The following is a 13,462-nucleotide window of genomic DNA, read 5'->3' on the forward strand; positions in this document are numbered from 1 at the left end:
TTTCTTTCTTTCTTTCTTTCTTTCTTTCTTTCTTTTTTTTTTTTTTTTTGAGATATTTCACTAAAACTTCCTCCCCTGCATTTGCGTTTGTGATGCTGCTTGGCTGTGAAATGGCTAGAATGACATCAGCACCATGGGTTCTTCCATAGGTGTGTGACTCTCCTGGAGAAGTTTGGTGCTAACACATTTGACTCAGTGTTAGGACTTGGATTTCCGGCCTGAAGAAGCAAAGCAATCACCCAAGTACTTTGGAAGTAAGATAGAAATTGATGACTTCCTTCCTTTCATTTCTACTTGGTTCCTAACAGGATATACTGCTTACTGTCAACACAATGCTAGGATAACACAGGAGTCTCTAACAGTGCTAGAATAATAACAGTATTTTCCAGAAGGCAGAGCTTAGTCTTCAGGTCTGATAGGACTTTATAAAAATGAACTGGAGTAGTGGGAGTATTATAAATGGCTCGGAGGGACAGTGCATGGATTATGTGTAATGGTAGCAAGGGGTGTATTTCATTTCATGATGACAAGCCTGCAGACCTCATACTTGTTTTCAGGAACACAGAGTACCTGTGGTAAAGTGAGGCAGTCAGGGCCTTCAGGTACTTTAATTAAGTATGGACACAGGGATACTTCACCACTCCTTTGGAATTCCCATTCAATATCACCCAAAGTCTCTTATTCCCTAAATAGAAATGGCTGAGTCCAAGGGCGGTAACTACATCTCGGGCATTCTAACCTCAGATTCTCAATGTCCTGTGCTATAATTATCCCTTTGAACCAGGACATGCATGTGTTCCTAAATATAGAGAGAGGGGAGGTGTCTCTGCATGTCGTTCACATTACGTTGGCCTTTATCAGGATGGTGCTACCCAATAATGCTTTGCTGTTCAGTCAAACCTCCCTCTCAGACTCACTCCTACCAGCAAAGCAAAGGCATATTTAAACAAATTATTTACTAATTTACAATTTCATACGTACATTGAAATCAGATTCATTTCATTTTCACTTTGAGAAATGACACTTTCAAAAATGTCAATTGTGAAGGTAATTATTAATAACATGAGCAAATCACTTTTTACTCAAAGGATGTTATTACATATGTATATGGTTGGCTGCCTGCTTAAGGAATAGGCCTCATAAAGGTAGTGGATGACATGGGCATATTATTATTGTTATTATTGTTTCCAATATACTGGTGAGTACACTGAGTCTTGATATTTCTTGTTTTTTGGGAAGGGGTCTTAATCTTTAGGCCAAACTGGCCTTAAGCAAATGATGCCTCTGCCTCTGCCTCTGCCTCTGCCTCTGCCTCTGCCTCTGCCTCTGCCTCTACCTGCCCAGTTGGTAGTAAGTATTACAGGCACCCACTACTACACATGATTCAAAACTCTAAAGTAAATCAAAGGTGTTAGAGATCATTGGGTAAAGCAATATTTATATGTAAGTCTTTTATTCAATAGCTCAAGTCATTAACTGCAAAGGTTCTCATTTTTGCCTGTGTGTGTGTGTGTGTGTGTGTGTCACTTTAAAAGCTCTATTAAATCTGATTTGGAACAGAAATGTACAGTAACTGTTCTTTACATGTTACAGCACAAAATGATTTAAGATCAAGCATATCACTACAATGTGCTGAACCACATTTGAACATGTTGAGTTCACATTTTTCCCACAAGTTCTACTAAAGTCTGAATATTTAATTTCTAATATGGACATTAAAACAGCATTGTATAAAAACTGAAGCAGTTAGCATCTTGAGTGCCTTTGATAACAATTTTATGAAAAAGTTCTATCAGATTAATAATTTAGGAAATTTGCATGATTCTTTTTGTTTGTTTGTTTGTTTGTTTTTGTGTTTGATTTTCGAGACAGGATTTCTCTGTATAGTCCTGGCTATCCTGGAACTCACTCTGTAGACCAGGCTGGCCTTGAACTCAGAAATCTGCCTGCCTCTGCCTCCCAAGTGCTGGGATTAAAGGCATGTGCCACCACTGCCTAGCAATGTTCATGATTCTTAATCCCCATCCTTTACTCTTTCAGTCTTCGCAGTTTGCAGCGGTATAAATGTAAATTGTTTTTCAAAGTCTGCTCCAAGGATGACAGAAGCACTCCTTGTTTATCACAGCTAAAGGGCAGGCAGGAGGAATCCTCTTTCCATACTGTGTCTTTCTGAAGTGGAAGGTCACTGGCAGATTTAGTACACTATTCGTATTTCCTCAATAGCACCAAAGACAAAGAGGTGAAAAGAAAATTCAAGTCTAGCCTACTTCTGCTCCCAGAATCCTACAGTAAGAAAAGGCAGAGAGGTCATTGCCAATGAAGCCAACTTTGAGCTGTCAGGTGAGAGTTGAGAACTGTCACTCAACCCCAGAAGTCTGGAGGCTCATGAACCTTGGGCAGGCTTGTGTCACTGGAGAAGGGAGAGGGACAGACAGAAGCCAGATGGCCCTGTGAATGTTGACAGTGGCTGGGTAACAAAGATAGCCCTGTCAAAATACACTCAATGCAGGCTGTTCCCACCAGGAATCTGGAAAATAAAACAGCAGGTTTTATTGGCGGTAGTTAATTTTTTCCCTTCGGATTTGGTGGCCCTTTAAGGAAATAGCCCCTTAAACTAAAATACTTCTCTGTTTTGTTTTTGCTTGCTATGCATCTTCTAGATACTTTAAAAAAACACCATTTCATATATAGGTCAAAAATGACCTGTTCATTTTTTAGTCAGAATGGATACAGCTGAGAGCTTAGTATCTGTGCATATCTGGCAGTTCCTAAAAGCCAACCACAGTCAAGATGTAAATTGGTGTAAGATCATAGCATTCAGTGTCATTCAATTTGAGCCTAAAAGTTGAGGGATGAAACACATAATGGATACTGTAACTTGCCCTGAGGATGGGGATCCCCTGACCCATGAAATCACACATTTACGACTTGATGTCACACTACCACTACCGTCTGCTCTGACTCTGTGGGTGGACGGTCTCGCTCCTCCATCTTGGAGCCGGCCTGGAGCTGAGTCAGCAGATCATGTTTTCTGTAAACTCTTTGAACCAATCAGAACCCAGTTAATCTTATTATTCTTCCATGGGCTTGTGTTCCTTTTGATGAGAGTCAACAGAAGTCATGGGTAATTCTTTCCTGGGTGCCAGGGAACACTTGTGTTTCTGCTGCACAAGGTCAGATCTTAATTTAACAACCGACTGACTACTTAATTTTAGATACACCGAGGAACACATTAGCTCCACGGCACTTCCTCTGGTTGAGGAAGGCAAGGCCCTGGATAAGAATAACAAGACGATCATTCCAAAAGGTGAGATTATGAAATATTTGATCTGTACCTCGCCAGCTTGCTTATGGAGTATCAGCACTGGAAATATTTGGAACACATGGATACACTGGGTGTGGTGGAAACTCATCACTTCAAGTCTGATTGGTCACCTGTGGGCTCATCTATCTAATTATAGCATAAAGCTGGGATTGATTCATTGACTTAAAGAATATCATCTCAGTAATTATTATACATCACAGAATTATATCATGAGAAAAACAGATCAAGGAGGGATGTGTTAATGAGGAATACTCATGTGCTTGATGCAGATCCACAAGAGTCTTTTCTTTTCTCAGGGTTTCTAGGGGTGTAAACAACATTTGTGAGTAATTAACATAAATCTCTCTGAAGTCTTATTTTTTTAATCGTTGATTAAATGCAAAATGTAAATGTTTTATGTTCAGATTGAAAAATATCCTTTAAGATGGAAAAGAAAATTGCTGAACTGAGTAGATCTGGAAATGTATTTCTGTGGATGATACTATAGAGTTGTGGGCTCCAAGGCCTTAAGATGCAGCAGACACCAGTGCTCATCAGCTAATCACTGAAGAATTTCTGGGGAATTGTCTATATAGAAAGTGGCTTTATTTCTATAGAATTCCTATCACTTCTTTATTGTTGGAGCACTAAAAATATCATAATCTTATCCTTTAGTTGTTTTTATAAGGGTACCTAATAATTTATAATGAAAATATGCCCAATGTTTCCCCCTAGAGTGAATTAATTTGTGAATTGTTTAAATTATTTTACAAAACCTTTTCTGAGTTTATGAGTTTGTAGGTTAAGGAGTGGATGGTACCTGCACTTCATGAATCCTTCAGTTGCAGTGAACCAGCTAAACCTGTGTGGTCTGTTAGAGATGACCACATCTCCACCATCTCTTTGATGTGTACTCATGGGTAGATTGCCTGGCCAACTTGGCTTTGGAGTCACTTGTAGAACTGGAAGTAATCCAATGTTCACTTGTGTTGTGAACACTGGATTACTTAGTCCATATAATGCAGACAGTATAGGAAGCTTCAGTAGACCTTTGCTATGGTGACTATTAAATTCATTAAATACATACTTTCTGAGGGACAACTATGATTTGGCCTTAGTGCTAACTCTGAAAGAGCAGAAAGAGCATTGGGAAGGTGTCTACCATATATTATTTTTTAAAGGATTCATTTATTTATTTTAATTAGCTTTTCATTACATTTGTTTACATGTGTGCATACATGTGTAGGTGCATGTTCATGCCATGACAAACTTGTGAAGCTAGGAAGATTACCTTCAGGAGTAGGTTCTCTATTTCTACCAAATGAGAACCAAGGGTTGATCTTAGGTCATTTAGATTTGGCAGCGAGCAACTTCACTAACTAACCTATTTTGATAGCCCAGGTTTATTATTTTTCATTTGCACATGCACATGTGTATGTGTATATGTATACACATGTACATGTGCATATAGAGGCTTGAGATCAACACTGGGTATCTCTCACTATCACTCCACACCTTATCTTTTGAGAAAGGTTCTTCACCTGAACCTGGAGGAGTCCAGAGCAAGGGTTTCAGACATAGGTGATAATGCTGTGTTTTTTTGTTTGTTTGTTTGTTTGTTTGTTTGTGTTTGGTTTGGTTTTTATGTGGGTGCTGGGTATTCTAACTCATGTCTCCATACTTTTATGCAGTAGATGCTTTACTGATTGATCCATCCTTCAGCAACTAGAACACAATATTTAAAAGCAAGAAACTCTAATGTTGTCCACACTGTACTGGTAGGTAGGGCCTGGCGGGCCCTGAGCCTGAAACACAACTGGCATTGAATATGTATTTTTTGGATGATGGATAGAATAACCTAAATCCCTTAGGATGATTACTGCTGGGAATCCATGAAACAGTTTTCTTTTGTGTGTTTGTCCATCAGTAGAGGAATGCTGCCCATACTATGACGCTGTCTTTCAACAAGGTATTGTGCATATTCTGTGATGATCTGAGTACCAAAAAAGAGACAGTAGTACTGATAATGTCTTCAAGAGAATTCATAAGTGGATAAACAGCTTTTTTTAAGGATGCTTAGTAACAGACCGATGTCATCCTGGAGGCCTGTAATAATTTCTATTCTACATTTGTCCTTGTAGAGGACACATTGTAGCAGAGCACAAGAACATATAAGACTTGCTTATTAAGTCTGCGAATAGAGAAATAGATGAGAGGGGAGAGATGCATTCAGTCTTGGAAGATGGGAATAGAGGTCAAACTTTAGCAAGATGAAAGACAAGGGGAACAAACAAGGAGTGGCCTGGAGACTGGCTCAGCAAATGGTGTGAAAAATATAGATTGGAGAACTTAGAGCGGGAGAAGTTCAAATTCATCACACAACATGATAGCTTCCAAGCTTATCTCTTTTGGCCTAAGTGAATAGATGGGTCATGTATGAGAGAGAGGCATTTACCTTTCTTAAATGAGTAAGCCAAGGGCACGTTTTAAGTTATTTGAAATTGGCAAATTGGCCTCATCTCCCTTGGAAGCCGCCTCTCACTAATTATTGAGATATACACACTTCTTCTCATATAGACAGATGTAATAGCTAAGGGAATAACACCTGTGCTTGAACGAGACAGGTAACTGATTAATCTGTCAGTCTGCTGTTTTTCCCACACCAAGAACTGCCCCCACTGGGCCTCACATGTTTTTATGAAACTCAAGCATTTCAAGTGTAGGATATTGTATGTTAGCTGTAGAATCATTGCCATATGATAAATGCTTGGATTTCTTTATTTTGCATAATGGAAACTTTACACCCTTTTAGAGACATATCCCAAAATGCCCACCTCAAAGCCCTTGACTAGTCCTATCCAGTTCTGTTTCTGTGAGTCAGCATTTTTGGATTCCATGTTTTGAGACCTTGCAATATCTTTTCTGGAGTTTTATTTGTTTTCTGTACTGTAATGCTCTACAGTTTCATCCTTCTTGTCACAAATGACTTCATTCCCTTCTTTTTACGACAGTACAACATTCCACAGTAATGTACAGTGAGCATGAGAGTACAGACCTCAGATGCTCCAGAAATTCCCAGAAATAGAGTACATCACCATTTCTCTCTACTTAAAAGCATCTTTTGAGGAATTCCCATAGTGTTTTTAGTATGGTTGTTACAAAAATAAAACTAGCTATGTGCGATGGAATTTTCCAATCAGCTATACTGTGATGAGTAAATCACAATGCATATGTATACTGAATTTTCAAGTTAAAGTACCCGTGGTGGTTTGTGTACCTGAGATGTTTCCCCGTATTCTTGAGCATTTGCATACTCAGTTCAGATTTTGTGGCACTGTTTGCGTAGGATTAGGGGGTGTGGCCTTGCTGGAGGAAATGTGTCACTAAAGACTGGCTTTAAAAATTTAAAAGCCTCCATCTACTTCAAGTTTGTTCCTACTTCCTGCTTATGGTTTGAGATGTGAACTCTCAGCTGTTCCTGCTGCCTATAGTGCCTGCTGCCACACTTTGCTGCCATGATGGTAACAGATTCTTATTCCTCTGGAAACATAAGCCCTGAATAAACCTTTCCTTTTATAAGTTACTGTGATGGTTTGTATGTGCTTGGCCCAGGGAATGGCACAGTTAGGAGGTGTGGTTTTGTTAGAGTACCTTATTGGAGTAGGTGTGTCACTTTGGGCTTTAAAGACCTTCATCCTAAAAAAAAAATTGATAAAATAAAATAAAAGTAAAAATAAAGACCCTCATCTTAGATGTCTGGAAGCTAGTCTTCTCTTAGCAGCCTGTAGATGTAGAACCCTCAGCTCCTCCTGCCCCATGCCTGCCTGGATGCTGCCATGCTCCCACCTTGATGATACTGGACTAAACCTCTGAACCTATATGCCATCCCCAATTTAATGCTGTCATTATAAGAGCACCTTGGTCATGGTGTCTATTCACAGCAGTAAAAATCTAACTAAGACGGTTATCTTGGTCATAGTGTTTTATCACAACAGTAGAAAAGCAATACTGAGCTCTTAAGATACACTATTTTAAGTCTTGTTTTCCTTTACCTTAGTAAAACTGAGGGAATTAAAAAAAGAAATTAATCTCATTTTCTTAAAAGTATTTTATTGTATTTGGTTAAATGATGATTATTGAGTATGATACTAGGATTCTCCTCATATATTAATTTTAATAACTCTATTGTATTCTATTGAGTGTGTGTGTCACATTTATTAGTATAGGCTGTTTGAGTTGTTTCTAACGTTTTGGCTGTTTACATTCATATAAACATTCTCACATACATATCTTTCCCCCCAACCCTGATGATTTTCATAAGATAGATGTCTAGATGGAGAGTTAGAAAGAAAATATTTTTAGCTGTGATCATTTTTGCTTGTAAGGGAAGCTATTCTGTTGTGATCAGTCGTCCTTCGTGCAGGGGTCTTCCCTTTCCTGTGAGCTTGCTTCCTTCTGGAAGTCCACGCGAGTGGGTACAGTGAGCTCCTTCCTACACTCTGAGTCATTTCCTCAAGCTAGCATGCTTCCACCTACCTTTCTGTCACAAATGATTTTGACTTAGAAATTCATGGAGAAGAAAATATCTCCTTCTGCTGTGTGAAACTGGAGATGAACCAAGCTGATGGAGCAGGCCCTACCAATAGAAAATTTACCCAGAAACCAAATATTAATCAGTGAAATCCCAAAACTGAAAGTGAATTGGGATCTCCTCCCAATAAAAGGTATGAATGATGCAAAGAAAAGACAAGATGAACTTCTTCGAGTCTCATCTTAATGAGATGAAACGTAATGAATACGTTTGTCTACATATTCATTCTTCTAGCCACTCTATTAAATTCTCACCGTATATTAGCCATCACACTAGGATTTATTGTCATATCTGCCTTTTTAAATTTCTTTTTCCAAAATATAAAGTTATATATCTTTGAGGCAATGCAAAATTAATGTTTGTTTTTGGACTAATGTCTGCATGTGTGCATGTGTGGGTGCATGCATGTGTGTGGGGGGGCATGCATGTGTGTGTGTGTGTGTGTTTGTGTAAATATATGTGCCAGAGGACACCTTGTACCATTAAGAGATAAAGACAATATTTGGATCTATCAAATTCTTTCTATCATCCATAGACTTTCTTTTATAGAAAAGGCAAATGACATAAAGAAATAATTGCTAGTTGTGCTGTGTTAATTTTAAACAAGGATCGAATGTGACTGTAAGGTGAAGTCCTGATAGGACTTTCTCTGTTAACTCTTCAGGACTAGTGAACTCTGTTGCTCAAATCAGTGATTGAAAACCATGTATCTAGTTTGCTACTTAGTACTAAGGACTCTGGAAAAATAACAGTGTATGACCACTAATAAGCATCAAAGTCATAAAAATATTTTATTTTGTTATGTTCTTAAGATTAAAAATACAAATCACATAATGAAGATAAATAAAAATAAACAGCATTTAAAATAATTATAATAACTTTTCTTTTTTAATTTTATTCAATATATTTTTTTATTTACATTTCAAATGATTTCCCCTTTTCTGGTTCCCCACTCCCTGAAAGTCACATAAGCCCCCTTCCCTCCCTCTGTTCTCCCACCCATCCCTTCCCACTTCCCTGTTCTGGTTTTGTCTTATACTGCTACACTGGGTCTTTCCAGAACTAGGGGCCATTCCTCCGTTCTTCTTGTACTTCATTTGAAATGTGGATTATGTTTTGCATATTCCAGTTTTCCAAGCTAATATCCACTTATTAGTGAGTGCATACCATGACTGATCTTTTGAGTCTGGGTTACCTCACTTAGTATGATGTTCTCCAGCTCCATCCATTTGCCTAAGAATTTCATGAATTCATTGTTTCTAATGGCTGAATAGTACTCCATTGTGTAGATATACCACATTTTTTGCATCCATTCTTCTGTTGAGGGATACCTGTGTTCTTTCCAGCTTCTGGCTATTATAAATAGGGCTGCTATGAACATAGTGGAACATATATCCTTATTACATGCTGGGGAATCCTCTGGGTATATGCCCAGGAGTGGTATAGCAGGATCTTTCGGAAGTGACATGCCCAGTTTTCTGAGGGACTGCCAGACTGATTTCCAGAGTGGTTGTACTAATTTGCAACCCCACCAGCAGTGGAGGAGTGTTCCTCTTTCTCCACATCCTCGCTAACATCTGCTGTCTCCTGAATTTTTAATCTTAGCCATTCTGACTGGTGTAAGGTGAAATCTCAGGGTTGTTTTGATTTGCATTTCCCTAATGACTAGTGAAGTTGAGCATTTTTTAAGATGTTTCTCCGCCATCTGAAGTTCTTCAGGTGAGAATTCTTTGTTTAACTCTGTACCCCATTTTTAATAGGGTTATTTGGTTTTCTGGGGTCTAACTTCTTGAGTTCTTTGTATATATTGGATATTAGCCCTCTATCTGATGTAGGGTTGGTGAAGAACTTTTCCCAATTTGTTGGTTGCCAATTTGTCCTTTTGATGGTGTCCTTTGCTTTACAGAAACTTTATAATAACTTTTCTTAACAAAACCAAAAATTGGAAAATGTTCCTACTCAACTCTTGCCTTTCCTCTGGTTGAGTCAATGCCCATGATTGTCTCTGGGATGCGACCAGCTCACCAATCAGGAGACCCCTCTGTGAACTAGGCTCAGCATTCCACACAGCAGACACCTGTACTTCCTTTGGAAACCCGGGGTCTGAGTATGGGCTACAATTGCATAAGAGAAAAAAGATGTAATTTTTTTTTAGGTTTGTTCTGGTTTTAGTCCATTTTCACTTCCCAGGGTATTTCAGCCCATGACTGTCTACAATCTTTCCACACGCGCCCCTCCTGAAACTCTTTCTAGAAATCCTGGCTCTATAGTGGAGTCCAGCATGGTGCCCCAGGCATTTTTACTTCTGGTTTGTTCATCTGTGTCTTTGTTTTGAAGCAATCTCTGCTATGCAGCTCAGCCTGACCTCAGACACTGTGCATCAGTCATTAGATGCTACGTAGGAGTAGAGGATTGTGCCACAATGTCCAACTGCTACTGGCATCTTAAAAAAAAATACTGGAAGAGGGGACAATGTGCCCTAAAGACACTAATGTGACAGAATGATATTGATTGACACGTGCTGAGGACAGAGCTTGTCCTTGTATATTGGAAGCAATTGCCCACTCACCCCTCCCTTTGTTATTGACAGAATTTTTGTTTTGTTATGCCCAAGACAAAGTCATGGCAGGTGGGAAAACAAACTTGGATGTAATCAGGAGTGAACCTACAAAACAGTTCATGAAAAAATGTGACTGTTTTTAATCCTTGTTTTGGGAAAAGGGAAAGCCATGGCTTCATGACAGAGGAGTTAGCACAGTTCAAGCAATGCTCTGAGGGGTATCATGAACCTACCCATGGCCTTGACAGTGAGGCATCAGGGCCGATGGGACACCCTGCCCTGGAACTCTCTCCTTCATTGTGCCTTGCAACACCATCCCAACCACCTGACTACTTCAGTCAAGCACCAACTGGCATCCTGATCCTATTTTTTTGGACAGTGATGTTTCGACTCCAAAACAAAAAGTCCGGTGTGAAGAGAAGCTTAGGAAACCTCAGACCACCCTATGCAACATAACACCTCCCTGTACAGAGCCAAAGCAAATGATTTATGTGCCTTTGGAAGCTGGTGTTTATTTTTGGAAGTTATTGTCACTGAGAGCTGACTGTCAAGAACAGGATCAAAGTGTTTTTTCTGTTCAAAGCAACAGTGTGGCTTCTGAAAGGCCTTGGAAGAGTGAATCATCCTCCCTCTCCTCAGGCTCTGCTATCAGCTGTGAGAGTTTCCGGGGGAAGGCTCAACTTCCGCTTCTCTACAAGGATCCATAATGCCTTGCAATATACAGTCAGAATAAGGATTTAAAAACAGGCGTGTGTGTAAAGTACTTTGCAAGGTTATTGAGACAAAGCCAGCCCTCCATGATTCATGACTTATGGTACTATCCCCATCCTATTTCTTTCTAAACATATTCTATAGTTTGTGTAGTCACCAGACTTCTTTTTCTCCATATCTAAACTTTGGATATAACTCAGCCCATCTGTAAAACAAATTGATAACCATTTAGATCATAACTAAACATTTGGGACTTAGCATTTAGAAATATGGAATTCAGCTGTGTGGTTTATTTTTTGAAAATGTATCAAAAACATAGAAGAGCTTCAGTGTGTTCATGAGTTAAATTTGTATTCAAAGTTAGCATGTCCCTTCTGAGAAAGAATCTGTAATTTGCCATTAACTGTGTTTCTACCCTTAGCAAGGTTAACAAGCCTTGTAAATGAAATCAATTCACATAAAATTTTCTTGCTATTGAGAATGGGATATTAATCAGTAGGCAGTGCGTGCCTGCAGTGCAAATTCAGATCCCCAGCACCCGTGTAAAACACCAAGCACGGTGATGAACATCTGCGACCTCGGTGCTGAAGAGAAAGGAGGCATCTGGATCCTGGGAGCTCACTAGCCAGCTAGTCTGTCAGAAACTGTGAGCTCCAGATTCAGTGAGATGGTTTCTCTCAAAAGTAATGTGAGAACCACAGGGGAAGATACCCAACTTTGACTGCTGGCCTACACACACACACACACACACACACACACACACACACAGAGAGAGAGAGAGAGAGAGAGAGAGAGAGAGAGAGAGAGAGAGAGACAGACAGACGTGGAGACAGACAGACAGACAGACATGAAGACAGACAGACATGGAGACAGAAACAGAGACACAGAGAGAGGTGGGAGAAGGAGAGACAGAGATCTCCAGAACAATGTTAAGTGCTCTATAGCACATTTTTTCTTAATAGAGATCCAAGTAATTTCTCTAGACTGAGAAGTAAGATACTTGATGCCCCAGTGCCATCGGGCTTTTCTTCATATCCTCAAGCAGCACTTTCTTTAATAATTTCCCATTGAGCCATCAGGCTAGTCACTTCAAGTTTTCCATACAGATCAGTCACTCTCTACCTGCCCTTCTCATCTTCCTCGTTTGTCTTCATACCTCCAGGCCATTCCAGTGACACCCCTTCATGGCCATTCTGGCCCCTGAAGGCACTTACGTTGAACTTTTTTAGTCATCGAAACTATCAGTTCTTCTGGAGACAGCCTGTAGGGTGGGCCTGTTCTGTCGTGGTTTCCCCATGATTTTACCAGTTTTTTTGTTATGACTATAAAACAGTTAAAAATATTGATGACAGTCCCCCTGTTTGTTTGTTTGTTTGTTTGTTTGTTAAACAGGGCTTCTCTGTGTAACAGCCCTGGCTGTCCTGGAACTCACATAGATTGCCTGCCTCTACCTCCCAAGTGTTGGGATTAAAACTGTGGGCCACCATGCCCAACTGAGAACATCCCTCTTGATGATGTTTCAAAGATTATTGAAAATGTGAGGGACCCGTTTCACCAAACAACTCTAGCCTCTAAGGAACAAGCAATGGTTCATGCACTGGCCACCCACATTTCAATCAGGGTAAAGTTTCAACTGGGTATCTGAACAGGTGAGGGGCTCTGTGTCCCATACTAATTCCATAACCATGCAAGCACCACGTCTGTAGTCACATCACATCGGCAAAAAAGGCAGCAGTGCTTAAGGGTTAACTGTATCATGTACTTGTGTTGTCTGAAGAACTTAGTGCATACTTGTTTAAAAAAAAAGTATCAAGAACTTTTCCTGTCACCACAGAAAGAAGTCATTTGCCACTTTTGAAAGCAGATAAATTAGGGGTGGGAATAACAAAGAAAACACTGTAAAATACAAGAGAAAGCATGACCAAGGGTGGGGCTTACTGCTTGCCTTGCCTTGTGAAGCCCTGGGTCTCCAATACTGCAAGAAAGTGATTTGTTCCCTCTCAGGGAGGTGATAGTCCAATGAGAATAAAAACACAAGTATGCGAAGAATTTGCAAAGCAAATATGGAATGCATGCAAATTCAAATGACAGGAAAATGTCGCCTAAGAAGAGATCTTCACAGAAAGAGGGCAAGAGAGGAAGTGGAGAATTTTGGTAAGGCCTGCTGCAGGAGGAAGCCTCCGGTGGGCCAGGCTCGAGGCAGTGGGGACCAGTGTGCAGAGCAGCCAAGACAGCCTTCTGAAGTGAGCAGCAGAGCAGCCAAGACAGCCTTCTGAAGTGACCAGCAGATGTAAAA

The sequence above is a fragment of the Apodemus sylvaticus genome, chromosome 2 (assembly GCF_947179515.1).
Source record: "Apodemus sylvaticus chromosome 2, mApoSyl1.1, whole genome shotgun sequence".
Lineage (NCBI taxonomy): Eukaryota > Metazoa > Chordata > Mammalia > Rodentia > Muridae > Apodemus > Apodemus sylvaticus.